At 41.4% G+C, this 26462-nt stretch overlaps 1 long non-coding RNA gene across 1 annotated transcript; it reads right to left on the bottom strand.

The window, feature by feature from the left end:
• Positions 1-16685: 16685 nt before the first annotated feature.
• LOC122173812 (uncharacterized) lies at positions 16686-26151 on the bottom strand. Its single transcript, XR_006174691.2, has 3 exons — positions 25854-26151; positions 21244-24140; positions 16686-18899 (listed from the first exon to the last, which is right to left on the bottom strand). It is a non-coding gene; the product is annotated as an uncharacterized LOC122173812 (long non-coding RNA).
• Positions 26152-26462: the final 311 nt, after the last annotated feature.

Below are 26462 nucleotides of genomic sequence, written 5' to 3'. Positions count from 1 at the left end.
CCAAACCTCCCAATTGACCTGGACTGTGGGTTCTCCCAGAGGGGAAGGTCTCTGGGCTGTTCCCCAACCCACATGGTGAATCTCTGAGGCAAGAAAATCCAGCAGTAAGCGCAGGACCCACCAAGATAGAGGAGGAACTTTGTCACATAACATATGATGAGCTCAATAATAATTGCTTTACATGTACTAACTTGTTTCCAAATTTAAGTAGCTGTGAGATAAAAAGAATCCTAAGTATAGGACCATAAATAAAATATACATACACATGCTGTGAGTCACTTACTTGGCATGGGTCATATTTTCAAAGGAATCTTCAATGGGAGTTGAGAGGGCTCACCCCTCTTACAATCAGTTTTTTATAGCAGTCTTAGGCCTTAGGCTTTTTAGGGCTAGATCCACAAAGGAACTTAGACATTGCAACACTTGATATTACAGTACCTAATTTGTAGGTAACCTAATTAAATATTCATTGGAGCAGGGACTGGAACCCAAGTCTCCAGGATGAGTACCCTAAGCACTGAGTTGCAGACTCATTCTCACTCTCCCTGCTCACTGTGTATTTAATTTATACAAAGTGGAAGAACTTCAACAGGTGGGATTGAGCAAGACCCACCCCAGAATACCCAGTATCCTGGTGTCTAGAGAAGTCTCCTGGGAAGTGGAGACCTGGGTGCAAGTCCCTGCTCCAAATTGGGCAGAGTGGGGTTTCAGCCCTAAGTCTTCCACCTCCCCAGAGAATACACTAACCATTGGGTATATTGGGGACACACATGCCCACCCTCCAATTTTCTCTCAACTTGCCCCTGGCTGCCTTTTGTTGGGGGCCTCAACATACCTACTGGAATGGACTTCTGAAGGCAAGGCCTAGTTTGTGAATCCTACTGGGATTGAGGTAGGGTGTGAAGCCTTGATGCCCCTGAACTGCTCAGGTGGCTTTGCATATGCCCATCAGCAGAAACTTACACACCTAGGGAACTTTGCCAGTGGGAATATAGATGCCTATAGGTTTAGGTGGCAGCTACCTGGGGTTCTGTAGTGATAATCAGTTTTTTTTTTTCTCCTGCTGATAATATCCCACCTTAATCGATTAGTCTCATTAGAGTTGGTATGGCAACCCCCATTTTTTCATGTTCTCTGTATATCTATCTATCTTCCTACTGTATTTTCCACTGCATGCATCTGATGAAGTGGGCTTTAGTCCACGAAAGCTTATGCTCAAATAAATTTGTTAGTCTCCAAGGTGCCACAAGTACTCCTCGTTCTTTTAGTTAGGTGCTTACGTCCCTTTGGGGAGCTACCCCTTAGCCACTGGTGGAGCATCATCAATGTAGCTGCACTAGTGCAAACCCCTACTATTGACATGCTGCAGTGGTGTAAGGTATGAGTTGCAATCTCAATGAAGGTAAGAAGCACTGATGCACTAGGAGATTGCTTCCAAGCAGCTACACGGGTGTAGCTACACACTGGCTAAAGCCCTAGTATAGACAAGGCCCTAACAGCATTTTTCCTTGCTCCCCATAATATCCTACACATCTGATGCTCCTGAAAGCATTCAGCTAGTGTTGAAAATAGGAGCTAGTCTGAATAGGAGGTGCTAATCGCAGCTGATGATGATAATGTCAGTTTTTCCAGCTTCCACGCACTATTGGCACTAACAGTCAAGAGCCCCTCAAGACTTGATAAGAGACAGAATTGAGTATGATCTTATTCAATAAAAAAGATACTTAGAGTATTCAGTAGACGAGCATCTTCTATACTGTGATTATTGTGAGACAATGGCTACAGCCAAACAGCTATTTCCCTTCTGTCTGATGAGGAAGATGCAGTAATAAAAATAAAGTGGTCCTCAAGTACCATGCTCCAATTTTCTTATGTTTTTATCTTTTGTTCATAGTGGTACATAATGGGTGCAGTTTCAGTCTGATACTAGTAAACCTTAAGAAAACAGCATGTCATGTCAGTTCCCTTTTCTCAGTTCTAGCCAAAATAATAGTGATGATAAATAAAAATTACACATACCGTTTTATTTCTTTTATTAAAAAAAAGTTTCTTCTATTTTATTGACACTGTCCATCTTTTATCAGTGCTCAGGGCAGGAAGCAATAATGTCAGTAAAAGGTAATATTTCAGAGGAAAAAGTTATACAGGAGACTGAAATTCACACCACCGCCAGCCCATAATTGGAACCTTAGCTCTTGAATATCTCTGCACTGCATAGAGGAACTTCAACCACAGTCTTGTCTTTGGGGAGTTTCCATCCTGCAAAATGTTTAATAAACATTAAAGGATACACTCTGAATGTACATTCTTTTCCACTCACTCATCGGGGAAAGACTCTTAAGAATCAAATAAATGGGCATAAAAATAAACCATCACTTACAGGCAGCTTTATCTAAATGTCTTCAATTGCTGTGGCTGTGGAACCGTGAGACAGCACACATAGATCCTATCAAGGGACTGGAAGAAAAAGGGCTAACAGGCCCTTTCTGTCTCTGTGAAAAACTACAGCTGTCTTCCTGAAGTGGGGGATTGTCAAGGTGTAGCCGGTATGAGCTAGGTTCATGGAACTAAGTGCATGTTCTGAACACATGATAAGAGGAATGGGCTGTGGAAAGATAAAATTGGCAGTGTTGGAAGCTAGGATCTCCTAGAGAGTGAGGGTGTGGTTGGTGGCAGAGCCCCTTATCAAATCTTGGTTACACAAAGCCTGTTTAACCCCTGACTATGGAAGAGTTTGCTTGTTTGACAAGGGCTTTGAATCCAGGCAGAAAAAAGTGTTTGTCCTTATTTCTTAGTTTAAGCCCTACCTCTGGGGAGCAGTTTGGGGGTTATATTGACTGGGCTCATTTGTCCCTATTGCTTGGAGTTTAGTCACTGAGCTTTTGGTCCCTGCTGGGACTGTGGCTCATCTGACTTAGTGCAACTTCCCCTTTACATTTCATGTCTCTACCCTTGACAGCCAGCACCTGGAGAGACTATTTAACACAGTTGTAGAGTATTGAGTTGATTAGGTTTTAGTCTTATGGTGAGGCTAAGCTACTATGGTTGTGTAAACCAGGAAAGAGTTTAATTGGTCATTTTCAGCAAACTGCTCTTACCTCCCACTATGTAACAGCTTTCTGTGCTTGTGAAATACTTTAAATTATGTGTCTAAAGAAGAGAGAATAGATGAAAAGGTAATGTCTCAGGTCAAAGAAAATCCTATTTATACTTAGTAGATTGGGGAAACTTGTAGGCATGTCAGCTGTATGAATTCTAATCTTAGCAAAGACAATAATATTCTGTGTGTCAATGTTGTGTGCTGCCTAATATCCAACTTTCCAACTCTTTTCTAAACTTGAAAAAATGAATTTAGTGTGTGTGTGAAAGATACCAGGAGAGCTTGACAGAAATGCTTTTTATACACAGCTCAAGTCATGCATGGGCAAATACCTTGGACCTGAAGAGGCAATTGATAAAAAGAAGTCCCAAAGAATGGTCTTGTGCCTAAAATTATAGGCTGGGAATGGGTTATATTCATAGCTCCTATCATGAACTTTGGTAAAATGCTGAACTTCCTTTTGATTTATTCCACTTCTCCCTTCCCCCACCCTCTTTAAAATAGGCAAAATACATTCAGCAGCACCTGTGACGGGTTGGATCACAGAAACCCCATGGGAGTTGCCACCTGATGTGCCAAGACTACCTCTGCTCCTGTTTTCCCTGCCAGCTTAGGATTCCAGCACCCTGTCTTGCTGGGCCAGACACTCCCATCTGCTCCAACACAGACCCAGGGTCTGAATAACTTGCCCCAAAGCTGCAGGTTTACCTGAAATCAGCTCACAGAAGTGTGCTTGTCCTTAGCATTCAAATGCTCAACTCCCAATGGGGTCTAAACCCAAATAAATCCGTTTTACCCTGTATAAAGCTTATGCAGGGTAAACTCATAAATTGTTTGCCCTCTATAACACTGATAGAGAGATATGCACAGTTGTTTGCTCCCCCAGGTATTAATACATACTCTGAGTTAATTAATAAGTAAAAAGTGATTTTATTAAATACAGAAAGTAGGATTTAAGTGGTTCCAAGTAGTAACAGATGGAATAAAGTAAGTCACCAAGCAAAATAAAATAAAATGCGCAAATCTATGTCTAATCAAACTGAATACAGATAAGATCCTCACCAGTTCCAGAATGCTCCCTTTTACAGACTAATCTCCTTTTAGCCTGGGTCCAGCAATCACTCACACCTCTTTGTTCCAGTTTCTTCCAAGTATCCTGGGGGGTGGAGAGGCTCCCTCTTTAGACAGCCGAAGACCAAATGCAAGGGTCTCCCATGGGTTTAAATAGACTTTCTCTTGTGGGTGGAGACCCCCTCCTCACTCCTATGCAAAGTTCAGCTCCAAGATGGAGTTCTGGAGTCACCTGGGCAAGTCACATGTCCATGCATGACTCACAGTCTTTACAGGCAGAAGCCATTGTTCACATGGTATCTTGTATGTCTCCAGAAAGACTTCTTATGTAAATTGGAGCATTCCAAGATGCATTGTTCCCCAAGTGCTTCCTGATCGGGCACTTAACCTTGTGAATTCCTTTCTAAAGAAGCTGACTAAATGCCTCACAAAGCTTACTTAGAGTATACAGCCAATATTCTTAATCTCAAGTACAAAATGATATATGTGTACAAATAGGATGAATAAATATAGTAGACCATAACGTTTACAGAGATATGTTACATGGCACAGGCAGCACAAAATATATTCCAGTTATGTCATATTCCCATAAAGCCTTAAGGGAGGTACTGTCACAGCATCTATGTCACAAAGATGCTGTGAAGTTACACATTAATGTTTGTAAAATGCTTTGAAGTCCTCCGAAGAGGCCTTTATTTATTTATTTATTTATTTTATTTATTTTTGCTAGGATCAGCCTCACTTCCACCTGCAAAGGCTGTAGATTCATGTTGAGCTGAGGGGTGGCTTCAGCCTTACTGAAAGTAATGGGAAACAGTGGCCATGTTGAATAAAGATAAATGTTTGTGAAATGCTGTAGCATGGCAGGAAATCATGAATTACTTTGTAAGAATCATGATATTATAAATTGATATTATAATGAAAGTTAGCAGCTCAGAAGTCCATTTCCCAAAAGACAGTGCGGAGACTAAAATGAACGGCTAATTGGCTGCCTAATTGAGTTAGTGGAAGATAGAACGTTAGTGTTAGTAATAGGCTAAAGATGCTTTACCCAAGATCCTTATCCTGAATTTGAACTGAGTTGATAGTGATGTCAAATCCTGTATTTACCCTTATAACTGTTTAGTCACCTTGTTAAAATAACTGGTGGTCTCAGTCTAGTTCCTCTGGTCAGATACCCACAGGACAAACTTGGCAACTTACAATTTCCTCTCACCTTCTCACACACACTTTGTCACTGATCAACACATAGAGAATCTTAACTCTATCCGTAACAACACTTACAAAGTCTAAATCAGCCTCATTCACCCTTCCTGTAATTTTCTTTCATAACAGTGCATGAAACTTTACCTGAAGTTGCCTGAAAACAGAATTATAATGATACATTGCACTTATATGGAAATAGCTAAACTTGTATAGCTTGGCTAAGTGATGACATAACTGTCTACGAATACAAGAAAGATGTCAACATTGAGGAATTGAGTCAGGTGTCACAAGAGTATAGCTAGGAGTGACAGGATGATATTATGTAAAGGAATACTATGAACACTTTCCATATAAGACAGCAAGCTAGTCTTCTAAGGGAAGTGATGGAAGCTACATTGCTTGGGATCTTGCAGCTAGACTCAGTGAATCATTAGTAAATGTATTATTTAGAACAGCTTTTCACTGGTGATTGAGTGAGTTAATAGGTCTTTTCTCCTTCTAATTTTCCAGTATACCAATATTGAATAATTTAGGCAAGGAAAGATTACATCACATTTTCATAATCTGCAGCCATACCATCTTGGGTTGTGATTCATTTGTATCTCATACCCAAGTTCCACAGGATGGAGCTGATGACTTACTAGGTGATACTTTTCTCCCAGCACTGAACCAATGCTCCAACATCGTAAAAGTGGGAGGCATAGTGTAACTAGAGATCTCAGTCTGAGATATAAATCAGAGGCCATCAATATTAGCGACCATTGCAGATCCCATAACACTTTTTAATAGAGTAAGGATGGTGCCCTCATTGTCATTGTGAAATCATAACTCATTATTCACATCACACTTGCCAAACGTCTCCTGTATTTTCAACTGGAAAAGTTATTCTTCATTTTCCTATCTTTAAAAACAATAAGAACAGACAAATTGGGTTGAGGCTGTGTTGTCCTTGTCATGCCAAATCCCCTTTCAGTACCAGCTTTCAATACTACGCACCACATAAAGAGACACTTCAAATCAGTTCAGACGCTGAAGCTAGTGCAGAATAGGGCATCTTGTTTATTAAGTGGAATATTCAACATGAGCACGCTCTCAATCTGCAATCGTTGTCTACTGTCTTCCGGGTGGAATTTAAAGTGTTGGTTTTGACCTATAAATAGCCTTCGATCATCCTAACTCGAACGCCACCTCTCTTTGTGTCATATGTTTGCAATTGAGATTAGCAGAGGTACTTACTCTAGAGTTCTTTGGTATAGAAGAGAGGGGGTTATTCTCAACTTTATTATTCCCTCTCCCAACAGATCTCAAAATGCCTGTCAGTGATGAATTGTCTCACAAGAGTCTTATGAGCGATGTCAATGATACTATTCCTATTTTATATCTAGGACAGAAAGGAGTTAAGGTGCCTGCCCAATACCACAAATTGAGTAAGGTGGAGCAGTTGCGAATAGAATCCTGGAGTCTTTGACTTCCAGACTAATGCTGTGGTCACTTTCCTGCTCAATTAAACACTTCAATGAATAACATCTATTATATGTTTCCAGCAGCTGGAATGAATGAGCAGCTAATACAATATTTTTTAACCTTACAGACCAAATTAAGCTGACAGGTGATTGTTCTATATTTGAGTTCAAGAATTTAAATGTACTTAATATATCTCGGCTTATTTTAGGAATAATGAATATGTGGGATTTATGCAAATCTATGTCCTTTTAACCTTCAACAGTTAGCAGTGGGGAATGGGCCCATCCATTGTAGCTTTACAGTGGAGATAATTCCTGTGTCAGTGAATCTTATCCTCATGATATATGAAAAGTATTTAAAATGGCTATGGGCCCTGTCATGGTTGCAAGGTGAGCTTTGCTTCAGCCCCCTTTCCAATCCCATCATGTGACAGGTTTCACTACTTTTTCCCCCTCTCTGGGTGGAATCACATGATCCTGCCCTGTTAGACTGGGTCTCAGGATTGCAGTCTCACTGTTTGCTAACCATGTTAATGTGACATGCTCACCTGGCATTGATGCCTGTAATCCCTTTTCCTCCAGAGCCTATGACCATTGGCCAGTTAAAGCGACTCAACTATAGTGTCTGAAAAACAAAGCATTACTTATTTTCCCAGGGGGACATAGTACACAGAGCAAAGGGATAGAATAACTCTACCTACCTGGGTCTTACTAAACTTTATTTTTCCCTTGCAAGTTTTGGGTAAGTTCCATTAATCCCCTGCTTGTGGGCTGGGAGAGACAGTCAGCTCCTATGGTATTCTCTGTGACTCTCTGTCAGAGACTCACCTGCACCCACTGCTCCCCGGTCACCCCCTTCCTCCCTAGGCTGGCATCTTTAATGATTTAATGCCCCTTTGAACCTAGGCTTGGGCCTGGGAATAATAAACCTGGCTAGCCTTGTTGGAACCTGGCAGGTGGGCATTTCCCAGTTAATAGCTCCCCATTGTCTCCTCAGGATTCTATATGGCACTACTTTATCATTGTTTTCATGGCTGACTGTTTCCCACTAACAGCCTCCTTTGATTTAACTCTGTGCAGTCAGGCTAGATGATACTGAATGGGTAAACTGAGGTCATAATAAAGATATCTCCCTCATTCTCACAGGTCCACAAAATATAAGATTACTTTGTCTTAGATTCTTTTATTGACAAACCAAATAATTTTATTTTCTCTTTATAACTTTGTAATTTCTTTTCAGAAAGTCAATAATTTGTCTAACAAGTCAAAAGAGTGTCCTTTAAAGGTCAGACCAATTTTTAGATTGGCTTGACTGTTGATTGCACCTGATTTAGTAGCTTTAATTCACATTAACTCCATTTGTTTTTAATTGAATAGATTCTCTTAAACAAAGATGGTCCATCATTACTGTCAATGAATACATTTTGCTGATTGTTGTATTTTACTTTAACTGTGATTACTCTTTTGAGGATGATTTACTCAACAGCATAGTTTTTTTTTAAACAGCAATGCAAATCAAATTGTCTCACAATTTGTAGTGGCCCAGTTCAGCTTAATAGACTTTGAATCAAATTATAAAGAAAGGCAGCTGAGCCTACCATGTATTTAGCTACATCCCAATATATTTGGCTTCAACCTCAAGTGAAAACTAGGCAACATTGCTATGTTTGTGCTTATTAATAGCTAATACGGGTCCTGTCAATCATTGACATGCTCATCATCAACTTGCAGACTGTGTGCGCTTCTTTTTATTTCTTTCTTCATGCTGACAGAAGATAGCTTTGGGGGTTCGCTATAAAATATAGATCCTGGTCTGATTAGTCAGATAACTGTGCCTTTTGTATAAGTCCATGTTTTCCAGGAAGCTTGTAGACTTCAGAGCAAAATTGGTGGTTCTTTTCATCAAGTAATCTCATACCATGGGATAACAAATCCAAACAGAGTCCTATTTTAGAGTCCTATCTTAGTTTGACTGTAGCAAAGAGCAAGGTGTTTTACAGGAAAACAAAGACAATGAGAGGTCCTTACCCCAGAGTTTACCATCAAAATTACATTGAACTACAGTGAGAAGTGTCAGATAGAGGGGATATAAAACAATGAGGATGAAAATCTATGAAATATACGTAATTACTTGTTTGGATTTTCCTTGTACGTTTTAGGTTTGCAGGAGGTGTCTAGAGTGGAAGCTACGGTAGGGGGATCTATGATGGAAAGTCGCCAAAAAAGTGAGACATTAAGAGAGATCTGAAGAAGCAGAATGAAGAAGGATCTTGCACAGACATATGTGAATTAAGGGAGAAGGTAGGTACCATTCATAGAAGAAAGAAATGAGGGGAGCATCAAAGTGCATGTCATTAGCAGTGCATAGGTCTTGAGCAGGGGAATGGAAGGATGCAGCTGAAGGGCTCTGAAGGTGACAAGTTTGAATGTGATACAGAAGAGGATTGAAAGCCAATACAAGGAATCAAGTACAAAATAACTTCAGCTGGAGAAATCTTGTGTGATGATCTTGGCTATGATATTTTGTACAAACTAGAGCGTTATTGTAGCCTGATTGTGCAAGTGAGAAATAGTGCTGTAGGAACGGTTTCACAAGTAAAGAAAATCTGTCCAGTACTGACCTTTCTTGAAAGGTTTAGTGGTAGGAATGGGAACCCTCTAATTTATTACTGGTACAACGTGCGTGTTACTGTACTAGCTATAGGAAATCACGATTCACCAAAGGTAGGCAGGAACACTTCCAGTTTTGATGAAAATTTTGAATCTTTTGGGGGGAAAATCTCTGAAAGCTTTTCAGGAAAGTTTTCATTTTAAAGAAAAGCCCTTTTTTATGAGAGAAATTGTGAACAAAAATGTTCAACCAGCTCTAACTATAATAAAATGGGTCAAATTGTGCCCGATAGGCACAGACACTTGTTGGAGGTAATGTGGAGCCAAGGTTCTATGTGGGTGAATGTACATATCAGTGCTCATGGGTGCACGGAGGGCCTATGAAGGCTGTACCATCACTTAGGCTGGTGCAGTGTGTTCCTCTTTCCATGGTGACAAAGACATTGCAAATAAATAACTATGGAAAGGTAATATTGCAATTGCAAGGTATGGTGGCTGGTTCCAATGTTCTGTTTTACATTCAGAGTTACAATTTCTCCTGCTTTCCAAAAAGACCACAGATTCCCAGGAAGTCACTGCCAAATGCTGTTGTTCAGCATTTAACAGAGGGGAAAATAGCAGGGCTGTCAATTAATTGCAGTTAACTCATGAGATTAACTCAAAAAAATTAACTGCAATTAAAAAAATTAATCATGATTAATCACACTGTTAAAGAATAGAATACCAATTGAAATGTATTAAATATTTTGGATGTTATTCTACATTTTCAAATATATTGATTTCTATTACAACACACAATACAAAGTGTACAGTGCTCACTTTATATGATTTTTATTACAAATATTTGCACTGTAAAAATGATAAACAAAAGAAATAGTTGTGATGGGTTAGGTCACATAAACCCCCTTGGGTCTGCCATCTGAGACTACCTCGAGCCTGTTTTCCCTGGCAACTTGGGACTTCAGTACCGTCTTGTTAAGCCAGACACACTACCCTGCTATAAACATAGACCCAGGTCTGAACCACGTCCCCCACAAGCTGCAGACTTAACTGAAAACAGCTTAAGAAAGAAGTGCTCCTGTCTCCAGCACCCAGACACCCAGCTCCCAATGGGGTCCAAACCCCAAATAAATCCATTTTACGCTGTATAAAGTTTATACAGGGTAAACTCATAAATTGTCTGTCCTCTATAACACTGATAGAGAGATATGCACAGCTGTTTGCTCCCCCAGGAATTAATTACTTGCTCTGGGTTAATTAATAAGCAAAAAGTGATTTTTATTAAGTACAAAAAGTAGGATTTAAGTGGTTCCAGGTAATAACAGACAGAACAAAGTAAATTACCAAGCAAAATAAAACAAAAACTCGCAAGTATAAGCCTAATACAGTAAAAAGAACAGGAGTACTTGTGGCACCTTAGAGACTAACAAATTTATTAGAGCATAAGCTTTCGTGGGCTACTGCCCACTTCTTCGCCCACGAAAGCTTATGCTCTAATAAATTTGTTAGTCTCTAAGGTGCCACAAGTACTCCTGTTCTTTTTGCGGATACAGACTAACACGGCTGCAACTCTGAAACCTAATACAGTAGGAAACTAAATGCAGGTAAATCTCACTCTCAGAGATGTTCCAATAAGCTTCTTTTATAGACTAGACTCCTTCCTACTCTGGGTCCAGCAATAACTCACCCCCACCCCCGTACTTACTGTCCTTTGTTCCAGTTTCTTTCAGGCATCTCTTTGGTGGTGGAGAGGCTACTTTTGAGACAGCTGAAGACAAAATGTAGGGGTTTCCAGGGCCTTATATAGTCTTTCTCTTGTGGGTGAAAACCCCTTTGTTCTTCTGTGTAAAATCTCCTCAACAAGATGGAGTTTGCAGTCACCTGGGCAAGTCACATCTATGAATGATTCAGCTTTTTGCAGGCTGACACCATTGTTTACATGTTAGTTTGAATGTTCCCAGGAAAGCTCAGATGTGGATTGGCATCTCCCAAAGTCCATTGTCAGTTAAGTGTTTCTTGATAGGACTATTCTCAGTAAGTGCCTATTCTCAAGAAGCTGACTAAATGCTTTCCTGAGGCTACTTGGAATCAAACAAGTACATAGCCAATATTCATAACTTCAAATACAAAAATTATACACACATATAGACAGCATAATCATAACCAGCGAACTACAACCTTCCTATAGACACCACACTTGGCCTCCTCTGTATAAGAACTGGTGCAACCATAAGACCCTGATTGCAACAATGATCGATATGTTCACAGTTCATGTCAATAACATCATACCCTCCTCCTGAACTTACTGCCACAGTCTTGGACACTGTCCATGGCGGAGGGAGTACATGTAAAATCCCCGTTTGTCTTCAGTCACACACCCTTCCAGTACCTTTAAACCCTATGATGTTATTCATAGGTGTCCTAGCAAAGTTATGTGTTCCTGGTCTCTGGGTGCCTGAAAACATGTTGAGGTGCAGTATTGCTAACAGTATGCAGATAGCAACATCGGTTAAAGTGTAGGAGCAAGGCCGCCCGGGGGGGGGGGCAAGTGGGGCAATTTGCCCCAGTCCCCCAGGAGAGTTTTTCGGGGCCCCTGGAGCGGGGTCCTTCACTTGCTCCGGAGCCCCCGGAAAACTCTCGTGGGGCCCGGGACCCCGGAGCTTCTTCCGCTCCGGGTCTTCGGCGGCAATTCGGCGGCAGGGGGTCCTTCCGCTCCCCAGGCCCCCTGAATCCTCTGGGCGGCCCTGTGTAGAAGTCTTGGCATTTAGCCACCAATGCCATGAGGTGGTGTGCCTCAGTTTCCCCTGCCACATAGCAGCGTAAGCCTGTTATGCTTTTGCTGCTGTGCTAAGCTTCCAGCCTGTTTACGTATAAGCTGAAAAGCAACATGCTTGTGGGACTGTCTTGTCACCATCCCTAGCATGTACAAAAGTTTTTTCCACAAATCAGGTATGTTCCACATCTTTAAAGGGTTTACCACTGGCAAGGCTGGCTCCAGGCACCAGCTAAAGAAGCAGGTGCTTGGGGCGGCCAATACCAAGGGGCGACACATCTGGGTCTTTGGCGGGAATTTGGTGGCAAGTCCCTCAGTCCCTCTCTTCCTCTTTGAGCTGCCACTGAAGTGCCACTGAAGAGGAAGAGAAGGACTGAAGGACCCACCGCTGAACTGCCACCGAAGAGTGGAGCGGCGCGATTGTGCTGCCGTGGCTTTTTTTTTTTTTTTTTTTTGCCGCTTGAGGTGGTACAAAACCTGGAGCCGGCCCTGACCACTGATATTAACTTCCTTGTCTTGACCCATAGATGAAGTAGCAAAAGACCACAAGATTAACAGTAAATCTATGGTGGACAGGCTTCGTTTAGTGTCAAGTTGGCTTGTTTAGTGTCTATTGCATTTCCCAATTCCTTTGTGTACCATGGTAGGCGTTCTGATACAGATTCTTCTGCCTCTTTGTAGAAGGCTTTCAATTCAGGCATGTATTTGACGCTTTGGCAGGGAAAGGGTGCACTGCAACCATGCCTGCCCTCAGCCCCTCCCTCTGGAATTTCTTTGTGTTGGACCCCACCCCCTTGTGAAGCTTCCCAAATGGAAAGTTTTTCTCCCCCCAGCCTTGAAGAGACCGTGTTATCTTTAACAAGGGGAGCAGGAATAACATTTTTTTGATGGAGTGCTTTGGATTGGTAAGAGTCTCTCGGTTACCCCCACTCTCTGCTCCCAACAGGCCAGATGGGTGGAGTCTCCCCTCCAGGAAATCTGACTCCCAGTTTTCCCTTAAAACCTGATCCACAGGAGAAGGGTCTAGCATTTTAGATGCAGATTTTTCACCCTTCTCCTGGGAAAAAGCCTCCCTACAAAAGGTGCGCAGACCTTCCAGTCCCCCCTCACCTTCCGTCTGGACTTCCCTCTCTGGAATCCCCTGTGGATCAGACACTCCTGTGTCCCTCAAAAGGGAAGGTGACCCTGGTCCAGCTGTGGGCTCACAGCTAGCAGCTATGACAGACCCTTCACTGGCCAGCAAAATTCCCCCCCCCCTTCCCTCAAGTTGGACTTGCTTCTAGCAAGAGTCCTTGGGGTCCGTTCCCACCACAGCAGTCATCAGGACCCCAACTTCCATCTTCCGGGCACATGTCTCTGTGCACCCCAGGGCAGGACCCGTCCCCTGCTGACTTGCAACTTCGTGGCAGTCAGCATCTGGGATGGCCTCTCTGTTACAAGGTGGAACATTCCCCTCCCCCAGGGAGATAACAGGACAGGAGCTGGCTCTATCCAGCCCCTCATGCAGCGACTTGCCTTGAGCCCCAGGGCTACAGGAACTGGTTACAACCATTCCTGCCCCCAAAGCTGCATTCTTCACTGCTACAGATGAATTTAAGAGATACTCTCCTATTCCCCCAGCAGCCCATGTGACTCCACCCTCGCCTCCAGGACTTTCAGCACAAGATTCCTTCTTGCTGCTAACCAACCCTGGGACAGATTCTGCCACATCAAATAAATCATTCCCCAGCAGAAACGGTGCAAAATTGTGTGCCACTGTTGCAACAGTCAGCTCAGCCTGCAAATCACCAGTTTCCATGTGTACCTTAGCTAAAGATGCAAGGACTTTGTAACCTCCTACCAGTTCTAATTCTGCCATTTTCCCTGGCAAGTTGCAACAAATCCTTCTTTATGGATCAGGTCCCTTCTGACCACAGAAATCTCTGCACCAGTGTCCCTCCATCCTTGGAGTACTTTCCCATTAAGTTTAACAGCATGCATATGCTCACTGCTTGGTTGTGTAAAAGCAACCTTTACAAATCTTGTGTGGAAAGAGGCTGCAGCCTGGGATACCCCTGTGCTCTGAGAAACAGCAGCTTTATGTGTTACCTGCTGCCTGTTTCCACTCAGACAAGGACATTTATTCCTCAGGTGCTCAGTGGACTTACAATTGTAGCACTTCTCTGCTTGTACAGGGGATTTGGGATCAGTAACAGGGGAATGGGAAAGTGAATGCCCAGCCTCCTTTTTCCCAGGGGTAAAATGGTGAGTCTGCTTTCCACCAACCATGTACCCCTCTGCCAGTGGTTTATGTTTAATTGCAGCTTGTGACTGCTCGAAAGCGTCTGCAAACTCAGCCAATCCACCCACTGCATCCACCTTTTTGTCCCACAAATACTGTTTTACATCGTCACTGCACATATTCAGGAATTCTTCCCGAGTAACCAAATCACACATTCCTTCAAAGCTTGTAATGTCTTTTCCCCTCACCCACTTGACTAACAAATCTCTCATTTCATTTACATAAGCCACATTACTCAATCCAGATCCCCTCTTAAGACTCCTGAATTTAACCCTGTAAATTTCAGATGTAATCTGAAACTGTTTCAAAACCAGTTCCTTAAATTTACCATAGTTTGAAGCATCATCAATAGACATCTTGTTGAATATGTCTAGAGCTCTTCCAGTCAATTTTGCCATTAGCATAGTCATTTTTTGAACATCAGAAATTGCTTTGAGGGTGCACAGTCTCTCAATGGTGATGAAATATTCGGCAATATCACTGGATTCATCATACTGCGGACATAGTTACTCCTATTTGTGGATTTTTGGGGACGTGGAGCCAGATGCTGAAGGGTTCCGTCTCTTCCACTCCATAAGAGTCCATTCATGCTTCTGGGCCTGTATTTCTCTGTCTTTTAACTCCAGGGCTACCCGCCTCTCTCTTTCCTTCTCCTGCTGAACATCTTGCTGTGCTAGCCTCTGGGCTTCAATCTCTTTGTCTTTTAACTCCAGGGCTAACCTCTGGGTTTCCATGACTCTTTTGTGAACAGCTTCTTTCCTGGCTGCCTCTGCTTCCATAGCCCTTCTGTGTGCAATCTCCTGGGCAAGTCACATGTCTAGGAATGATTCAGCTTTTTGCAGGCCGACACCATTGTTTACATGTTAGTTTGAACGTCCCCATGAAAGCTCAGATGTGGATTGGCATCTCTCAAAATCCATTGTCAGTTAAATGTTTCTTGATTGGGCACTTACTGAGAATAGTCCTTTCTGAAGAAGCCGACCAAATGCTTCCCTGAAGCTACTTAGAATCAAATAAGTACTTAGCCAATATTCATAACTTTGAGTACAAAAATGACACACACATGCAGACAGCATAATCATAACCAGCAAACTACAACCTTCCCATAGACACCCCACTTGGATTCCGCTGTATAAGAACTAGTGCAACCACAGGACCCTGGTTGCAACAATGATCTATACCGGGGCGGGCAAACTTTTTGGCCTGAGGGCCGCATCAGGTTTTGGAAATTGTATGGAGGGCCGGTTAGGGGAGGGGGTCATGGGCTGGGCCCCACCCCCTATCTATGCACCCCCCCCCCGCCCCATCCACCATCACCCCTCTCCCTGTCCCCTGACTGCCCCCGGAACCCCTGCCCCTGACTGCCCCCCGCTGCCCCATGCAACCCCTCCTCTCATTCCTGATGGGCCCCTGGGACCCTTGCCCCATCCAACCACCCCTTCTCCCTGTCCCCTGACCGCTCCTGGAATCCCTACCCCTGACTGCCCCCCCGCCACCCCGTCCAACTCCTCCTATCATTCCTGACTGCCCCGCCCTGGGACCCCTGCCCCATTCAATCCCCCTGTTCCCCACTCTCTGACCGTCCCGACCCCTGACCACCACCCTGAACTCCCCTGTCCTCTATCCACGACCCCCTGCTCCCTGCCCCCTTACCACACTGCCTGGAGCACCAGTGGCTGGCAGCGCTATAGCCGTGCTGCCCAGCTGCAGCCAGCCACTCTGTTGCCATCGCGCAGCTCAGAGTTCCGGGTCAGGCCGGGCTCTGCAGCTGCGCTGCCCCAGAAGCTCACAGCCCTGCCTCCCAGAGCATTGTGCTGGCGGCAGAGTGAGCTGAGGCTGCAGGGGAGGGGAAACAGCAGGGGAGAGGCCAGGGATAGCCTCCTGGGCCAGGAGCTCAGGGGCCGGGCAGGAGGGTCCCATGGGCAGGATGTGGCCTGTAGGCTGTAGTTTGCCCACCTCTGATCTATACGGTCACAGTTTATGGCAATAACATCACAATAGTATTTTTCAATTCACATCATACAAGTACTGTAGTGCAATCTCTTTACTGAAAGTATAACTTTCAAATGTAGATTTTTTTGTTACATAACTGCACTCAAAAACAAAACAATGTAAAACTTTAGCACCTACAAGTCTTCTCAGTCCTACTTCTTGTTCAATCAATTGCTAAGACAAACAAGTTTGTTTACATTTACAGGAGATACTGCTGACTGCTTCTTATTTACAATGTCACCTGAAAGTGAGAATAGGCATTCACATGGCACTTTTGTAGCCGGCGTTGCAAGGTATTTACATGAAAGATATGGTAAACATTCATATGTCCCTTCATGTTTCGGCCACCATTCCAGAGGACATGCTTCAATGCTGATGATGCTCGTTAAAAAAATAATTCTTTAATTTAATTTCTGACTGAACTCCTAGGGAGAAAATTGTATGTCTCCTGTTCTGTTTTACCCTCATTCTGCCATATATTTCATGTTATAGCAGTCTCGGACGATAACCCAGCACATGTTCATTTTAAGAACACTTTCACAACAGATTTGACAAAACGCAAAGAAGATACCAATGTGAGATTTCTAAGGCTAGATACTGCACTCGACCCAGGGTTTAAGAATCAGAAGTGCCTTCCAAAATCTGAAAGGGATGAGGTGTGAAGAATGCTTTCAGATGTCTTTAAAAGAGCAACACTCCAATTCGGAAACTGCAGAACCCGAACCACCAAAAAAAGAAAATCAACCTTCTGCTGGTGGCATCTGACTCAGATGATGAGAATGAACATGCGTCAGTCCACTCTGCTTTGGATCGTTACTGAGCAGAATCCGTCATCATCATGGACGCATGTATTCTGGAATGGTGGTTGAAGGATGAAGGAACATAGGAATCTTTAGTGCATCTGGCACGTAAATATCTCCCGTAAATTGTAACCAAACTTGCTTATCTGAGTAATTGACTGAAGTAGGACTGAGTGGACTTGTAGTTTCTAAAATTTTACATTGTTTTATTTTTGAATGCAGTTATTTGTATACATAATTCTACATTTGTAAGTTCAACTTTCATATAAAGAGATTGCACTACAGTACTTGTATTAGGTGAATTGAAATATACTATTTCTTTTGTTTTTTTACAGTACAAACATTTGTAATAAAAATAAATATAAAGTGAGCACTGTACACTGTATTCTGTGTTGTAATTGAAATCAATATATTTGAAAATGTAGACAAACATCCAAAAATATTTAAATAAATGGTATTCTATTATTGTTTAACAGTGCAATTAATCATGATTATTTTTTAATTGCTTGACAGCCCTAGAAAATAGTGTATGACTATGAGTTAATATTAATAAATATTAGTTTGTATTTACAGCACCTCCAAAGAGCAAATTGACTCGTAGGCAATCTTGGGCCTGAACGTCTCAGAATAAAGTCAAAGGCAAAACTTTGAGGATTAGGATCAGCTTTCATAGCAGTGTGTCCTGACCTGTATTAGATTCAGTCTGTATCTCTCATAAACTTGCAGAAACTTTTGATTGCATTTTTTGTAGTTTCTTTTGTATGATATCCATTCATATGGTCTAATGAAAATGTGATTAATTAGAATCTTTGATATTACTACTATTAATCTAGCATTCCTGTACTACCTCAGATGGCCTTTATGTGCTATTTATATGGCGCTTATATCACGCCACTGTTAATAAATGCCGCTTATCTATATCAAGCATACAGGAATGATTAGCTGGAATTACAATAGGGTACAAAGCTTCCACATAAAAATCCACTAACAAAATATAAGTCTGTCTATAAAACTTGCAAGTGAAATGACCTCAGTGACTCCTACAATATATTAAAACCTGCCTGACAGTACTCAACAGTGAAAGGCAGGTGAAATCTTAAATCTTTCTGAATTAGGCCTACAAAGATTAGTCAACAGTGCAATCATGCATTTAGAAGTTAGGCATTTTTTTTTAAAGTCTTCTCTGTCTCCTGACATAATATGTAAATTGTGACAATTGTGCCTGGAATTTTAATGACTGAACTAATCCAGTATTTTTAGTCAGTTCATTAGATTTCTTTGACTTTGCCCTGGTTTTAATAATATTCAGTGAGTATTTATAAGATTGATTTATGCTGCTTTTAACTAAGTGAACATTTTCATATATATTCTCTTTTTTATCACTTTGCTTGCTTGTTTGCTTGTTTCATATTTCTAGGCAATAGAGCAAGATTTGCTTGCATATAAAGTGCTTTCCTTTTTAAGCAGGAGAAAGGGATGTCTGCTTAACAGACTTGAACTTTTTCTTATTGCACTTATTCAGTTTCCTCTCTCTCTCTCTCTCTCTGAACCTTCAGATAATTGATTCTTAGGCCACGCTGTTGCTCCTCCAGGGAAGTTGCCTCTATTGAAAAACATAACAAGAAATCAACATTGGTAATCAAATTAAATTATTTAGCAAACCTGATGATATTTGTTTCAGCTGGCAATTGCTCCTGAAAATGGACCCAATTCATTATACAGTGTGTGCACATGTAATTGAAGTCTCATACCTTTTCTGCATGAGAATGATCGCTAAATAATGTGTCCCGCTCTCCTTAATTATGGAAAAAAGCTTGACTCTCAACTCAGCTAATTACTGGAATTTCTATCAGACTGAAAATAGTCACATGAGAAGCAGATGTGGTCCAAGAGATGCACACTTGAAATAGGTGTATAAACTTTCACATTAGAATGATCGCTTCTATCTAGATGATATTTTTCATACTAATAGTAAACCAATCATAATTAAATAATAACTTTGATAGAATTGTTTAAATTAAATGGAGAACAAAGAAAGCGGATAAAAATCCAGCTATATTTCTGGTAACCCTGTACGTTACAAGATGCAGCATCTTGTTATCCCTTTTGACCTAAGAAGTTAACCTGCCAGACCCTGCACATTGGCTGTTTCCATTAGGAGAGATGTTGCTGGAGGAGATGTTGATGGAGTCAGGCATTTCTTTGATACAATCCTGTTTATTTATACAGCATGTACCAAGTCCTGTTTCCCTGAGCACCTTAGGAATCAAACAGCAGGAGGCAGTTTCTTTGCTCATGGTTCCAAGCCTCTTTCCAGCCAGCACTCTACTCAAAAATCTCCCTCCCTTTGCTTTCTCTCAGGGCCACAGAACCAGTGCTTCTTTTGCTGTCTTCTTGCTAATTGTGTTCTCAGATTGGTATTCAGGATAATTTGTGGGTTTTTCGTGGCGATATGAAAGGCTAAGTCTGCTATGAATTGGTTAACCTATTGTACAAATATTTATGATTTTAATTAATAATGCCTCTGTAGTTATGGTTCTTAAGATAGGAGAGAGAAATCTGCATTAGGCTTCCTGCAAAAGGCCTACTTCTATTTGCATGGTAATGAAATAATACCAAATGTGTTAAAAGTGGGATGAATGGGCTAATGAGATTCTACGCAAACCATCTAAAGCAACACCCTGGTCTGACCCCTTAGATCAAAGGATGTGTTTAAAGTGAGGAAAGACTTATTTTTATTATTATTTAAGATGCACCCAGGTATCAATGTAAAATTAAAACATGAAAAGATATGAGGACTTTTAGCTTAAGCCAATACAAGGAAAGAAATTAATTTGTCCATATAGAGCAGTAAATAATAACCTCAGAAAACTGGTTGTAGCAAGATGATGAGAAATGTATTATTGTGATACTGGGTCTCTCATTTCTAATCTGTCTACCACTAGATAATCTTGATACTAATACACCTCTACCTCGATATAACGCTGTCCTTGGGAGCCAAAAATCTTACTGCATTATAGGTGAAAACGCGTTATATCAAACTTGCTTTGAACCACCGGAGTGCGCAACCCTGCCCCCCCGGAACACTGCTTTACTGCATTATATCTGAATTCGTGTTATATCGGGTCGCGTTATATCGGGGTAGAGGTGTATAGAGCCTCAAGAATGAAGTCATCCAGCAGTGGTATACTGAACTGAATAAAACCCATCCTCTCCACACCTAAAGAGAAGACACTATCTCTATGGGTTCTCTAGTTGCACTTATATACCCTAGCTGGGGAAGAGATGTAATACAGAAAGAAGGCAACTTTGCCAGACTGAAGAGAATTGTAAAAGGTTCGGATTAAGGTAAACAATATGTTGTAATTATAGTGCCAGTCTAGAGTTGCTTTCTTCAGGTACATATAGGCAAGTTTGTCTTTATCAACAATACCTAATTTTATGTCTTTTAAAAAAATATTCCTCTACAATTTTCATTTAATGAGGTTTCTTTGATTTGGAGCCTTTTTCCAGCTATTGCTTTACTGCTCATGTGGAAATAATTAAATTCTATGGCCTCTGATGGGAGATAGAAAAAGTAGTAGGCACCCACTACAGACAGAAAGAAGGTCGTGGTCTTCCTTCCTAAACAGTGTCTCAGAAGCATTAGGAAGGGCCATTGCAGACATAGGGAAGCCAAATGCCTGGTAAGGTTCTGTTTCAATGGAGTGTTCATCCAGCATCACTGGGCAAAAGTGATATAGTAACTTGGGTTTGGTATGGAGGAAAAGCATCTGTGGAGTTGGTGGTCAGGGGACACTATTATACCTTTCTCACTTGAGATGTTGCTTCTGTTAATGTGGACAAAGCTCAACTGTTGCGGGCTAATAACCATTTCAGGGATATGACTTCACTGAGGGAAAGAACAGAAAATTGATAGAAAGTGCCGCTGACTAAATTGTGCTCACAGCATTTGATGTCATGAGGATCATTCCACGTGCCTCAGCAATATACATAAAATTAAATCATGCTGGAATAACAGACATATAAGTGTCCTGGACAGATCCATGAAGTCAAGATCTGGAGCCTGAGGAGAAAAGAAATGCACTGAAGTTACTGCTGAAAGTTATTTTTTTTTCTTTCCCATTTTGTCAGACATCTTGAGCATAAAAGAGAAACATTTTTACCCAGAAACCTTCCCTCCCACAGAAAATCTTTCTTACTACACTTGGAAAATAAAATACTTATCTATTTTCTCTCCAGTGCTCAAGTCATTCTGAATAGTTTTTCTTCAGCCAGTACCCTGGGTGTAATGGCGCCTGTCTTACACTCCGACAAACTCTCCTGGAATGTAACAATGAGATCACAGACCAGATAGGACTTGCTAGTGACGATGATGAAGCCTTTTTCTGAGGGGAACCTTCTTCCCTCACCTGCACATGTGGCTCCCACTTTTTTGGTTGTATGGGTTGGGAAAGTCTCACAGTTGACTTTGGGTCAACTGGAATCTATCTGCATGCTTTTCAAAGGGTGTATGCTTATGCATGTAGAAATAATAAAATGTAAATAAAAATAAATATTAATCTATCTACTCTCTATCTGCAGGAATGCTAACTAATATGTGATCACATAAGAGGAATAATAAAGTTTATAATTCTTACCTTAGTTTATGTATGGAGAGTTAATGAAGGACAAAATAAAATTTAATCAGCATAAAAACAAGTTTGAACAATGTTGGGGGTAGAAAATACTCTTAGAACCTGCATAACTCCTCAAGTTGCTGGCCATGTACCAGTTGGCTGAATCTCCAATCAGTCAACAAAGCCAGGTACAAAAGGAGATATTTTACTTTGTTATGCTGATGAGATGTGCTGTTATAAAACTCTGAACAGGTATAGATCCTTCTGAACCCCAAAGTGCTCTTTATATTTATATGGACAGGTTCTCCCATGGAATTCAGATATTTGCAAAACACTGGATAGTTTTTATGAAGAAATCTCAGGCTCTACTGATTGCACATAATTTATTGAAAGAGACAAGTGGTAATACTACTTGCAAAGATCTGCCCCCATAGAAAAGGACAGAGAGTTGAGGTGGAGGTGAGTTACACTTAAGTTCTAATTCCTGCTCTGCCACTGACTTGGTACATGGTGTTAGGAAAATCGATCTAACTCTGTGCCTAAGTTTTCCATCAATATGTAGGGATAATACTCACTTACCTCACCCAGGAATTGTGAGCTGCCTTATGTTAAAGTCTGAAAGCACCGAGACTCTCATATGGAAATGTCATAGAAGGAAGGAACAATGAGGAATAATTATTTAATGCATAACACTTTGATTATCTAAAACACTGCATAAGTGGTATTAACTGTCAGAGTAACTGATGGTGTGTGGTTCAAGAAGCATTACTATAGATTTAACCCAGTGGGCTAGTAATTGAGGACAAATATGTATAACATCACACCACTGCAAATTCAACACCCCCAGAAAAAAGAAATTTTGATTCCTTAATTCTCTTTTGATTCTTATATTTTACCAATCCTGGTGGTATCAGACCTCCTTCCAGAGCTTAAAACCAGACTTCGATTATCAAAGTTAACGATGGGAGTAAGTTACATCATTGGTTGTTTAGTTTTTGTATTGTACCTGTAAATATATACGTTGTTTTATGGAAAGCACAACTAAAGCAGTGTTTTGCATTTGGATCTGAAAGTGTGGTAAGATTTGTGAGCTTTCTTCATTCTGCCAGGAATGAATTCCATGGCTGAGGGCCAGCTGTGATGAACAGCATAGCGGGCTGAACAAGATGACCTCTTGATGTCCCTTCCAGCCCTACATTTCCATGAGTCTATGAAAATAACACTTTGCTGCATGGGTTTGAGCTCTCTGTAACACTCCCACAGCGAGCTGTTTCCTCTTTGAATTTGCTGATGATACTTAGAGTGTATTTGATTAGATGATATCCTGTTCTGTAAGTGAAACAATAGCTCTTTGCACTGAGTGGTGCTGTATTATTTTACAGACTGCAGGCTGGATTGAAGAGGTGGTTAAGCAACTATAATAGCTCTTTGCAAAGAATTTTTGCCACGGAGGAGAAGAAAAATGTTCTCTTAGCCTGAAACATAGCCTCAGCATAGACTTGTCATAATTCTTGGCATTTAAATCTGTCTCAGCCCAAGGTTTCTGTCATTGACTCTACATTTACCACCCTCTTCTCTTCATCTGCCTCAAGTCATCCAAGAGCCGTCCAGATGTGTGTGTGATATGTAGAGAAAAGGGCCATTCCATAACCATTGTGTTGAGGTGATGGCAAGTGTGTGGTCATAGCGACTCACTGGCTCTGCAGCATCTTGTTTTGTTGGTAATCTGTCATCATTATGGAGTACACTTTGGAATTTGGTGGGATCCATGAGCTTTCAGGACCTGACATGATAGAATGACTTTGCTGTTGCCTAGAGACCTAGAAAGAATTCTGGCCGCTGCTTTTCTCAGGTGGTGTTCTGCACAAGTCAGGGGCAGGCTAGTGTTGTTCACTACATCCATATGTAATCCAAAGATCCACTCCAAAGTGGATACATGTGGATCTTAGTGTGGACCAAATTCTGTTGGTGAAAGAGACAAGCTTTTGAGCTTACACAGACCTCTTCTTCCGGTCTGGGAAAGGTAGTAACTTTGGTCAAATGAAAGATATTACCTCACCTACCTCGTCTCATTAGTTAGATAAGGCTTTCTTCTTATTTTCAACAGCTCTACCCAAGAGTTTACAGTGTGTTCTACCACCATTTATGAGTCAATTTGTCTCTTTGATATACATCTTTTTTTAATCCTCTCACGAGGTCCTTTTGTTTCTTCTTTCCCAAGGGAACTATAATATTAAAAACGTGAAACTGCGATCAGAATGAATTAAAGTTTTACTGTTTCCCATATGAAGAATTAATTTCTTACATTTCTTGTTCTTGTTACAACCTTTGTCATGAGCATGAATTAACACAAAGTTTCATTGCTTAATAGTATATCCAAATTATGGCAGAAGAATGAAAGTTTGACCTTTGTGGTATGTTGTCTTCTGATTGGATTGCCCCCACTCTTATTTTCATAAAATTATAGCCAAAAAGAAAACTGTAAGAAGGTGGTTTAACAGCAGAGCTGTGTAAATGTCAGGGGCTTGTGTTCTCAAGGTTTTATGAGGCCCACATTTTGAGGGAGGGAGATTTGGTTCACATTGGATTTTCACCTCCAGTGTCTTAATTGATATTCTGTTTTGGGTTATGTGGGTGGGTTTTTTTGCTTTCCTCTGAAGCATCAAAGATTGACCACAGCTGGAGATGGGACACTGGACCAGTGCTGTGAGGTGGTACACAGAATATCTTGCTTAGATACCTGGTTGTCCCAGGTCAGATTGGCAGGAACCTTGGAGGGGTTTCACCTTGTTCCGCAGCATGGGGTGTGGATTGCCTTCTGGGATCATTTGGACATATCTCACCTAATCCATTCCCTACCATTGCAGGAACATTGGAACTGGTGGCACCTTGGTCTCTCCTGTTCTCTGCCTGTGGCACACAGCAGTTTAGTTAGACCAAAACATTTCAGTCCTCAGAATAGTAAAGTCATTGGGCTCAATATAAGGGTATCTGAGTGAAATTTATTGGCCCATGATATATAGGAGGTCTGACTAATGATCTAATGGTCCTTTCTGGGCTTAAACTCTATGAAATCTATGAAATTATTGGCATCTGAGCTTGACAAATCAAATTGGAACTGAACTGAAATCATTGTGTTCATCATGGATTTAGGTAAAGATTGTAAATCACTTCTTGGCATCCTCAAGCAGAAGGCTAACACAAAGCTCAGTCCAGCTTTACCCAAATGAATGATTATTTGCAAATCTGAGATGAGTTTGGGGTTGAAAATTAAATCCAAACTATGAAAATCCAGAAAAACACCTGATTTCTAATTCCAACGTTTCATACATTTTTCACATCAGATAGTTTTTTCAGTGAGGAACATTTGAGACTGATTCACTCTGGACATAATTCACTTCACAGCAGAGCGCTTATACAATGGCATCCATTCTACTTGGACTCCCATGTGGAGGATTTATGCCCCAATCTTGCGAACACTTATGCACATGAGTAGTGCCATTGACATCAATAGAACTACTCACCTGAGTACAGTTAAGCATGTGCCTAAGTGTCTGCAGGATTGGAGCTCAAATCAGTCGAGTTATACCAACATAATTCTGGAGAAATGCAATGCAGAATCACTCCATTAATATTAACAGCAGCAAAAATGAATCCAAAGAGATGGAAATCAACCCTGGTGTGGAAGACTTGCTACCCAGGGTTTTCAGAACCCAAAGCAGTGGCAACTTAACTGTTTCTCTCCAGGCAGTGTCAGGAATAAATCAATGGGGACACAGCTCAATCTGTCTGATACAAACCAGGAATGCTTTCATCTAAAGCTACTTTTTTATTAGATCTCAAGTGAGCAAGTGTGCTCGCATGCACACACACACACACACATACACAGTCATGTTGCTGCAGTAGGGTTTAGAGCATTTCAAAACAAGTATATTTACCCAGAGTTAAGAAATGGTTCCGAGGGATCAGTGGTCAGCCTTCCATGGGACCCTGCATTCTGGCTAGCTGCTGGGGAATTTAGCTGTCAGATCCTTGCCCACAGAAAGCTTCCTTGGACTGCTCCAGAGCATATTCCTTCACCTAATCTTTTATAGCTAACTTCAAACAAAGCACTTAACCTATAGTGACTTCTAGTGGATCACCAGTTCTCCTAATTTCAGCAAAACTACTCATCTCTTATCATCAAAACATTTCTAGTCATAACAAGAATGTGTCAGGGCACTTAAAACCCAGGTTGCTTTACTCTCTTCCATACTTGTTAACTTTCTATCTCATCCTCCCATTCTGATTAACAAACTGCAAGCATGCAGCTGTCTGACCTTGCCTCACAAAGGCCTAAGATTTTCCTAGCTATGTGATGTTTGGTTTTCTGCCAGCAGTGGCTGAACATACAAAATAGCTTACTGCTGTATTGTCAAGTTCTGGGGTATATGCAGGAATGTCAAATTCTGGGGTAACAGACTTGCCATTACATGACCCTCCACGCTAGTTAAGTTCTTAATGTGTGTGTGTGTGTGTGTGTGTGTGTGTGTGTGTGTGTTTTAAAT

The sequence above is a fragment of the Chrysemys picta genome, chromosome 8 (genome assembly GCF_011386835.1).
Source record: "Chrysemys picta bellii isolate R12L10 chromosome 8, ASM1138683v2, whole genome shotgun sequence".
NCBI lineage: Eukaryota > Metazoa > Chordata > Testudines > Emydidae > Chrysemys > Chrysemys picta.
This window is presented reverse-complemented; position numbering and strand designations above follow the sequence as displayed.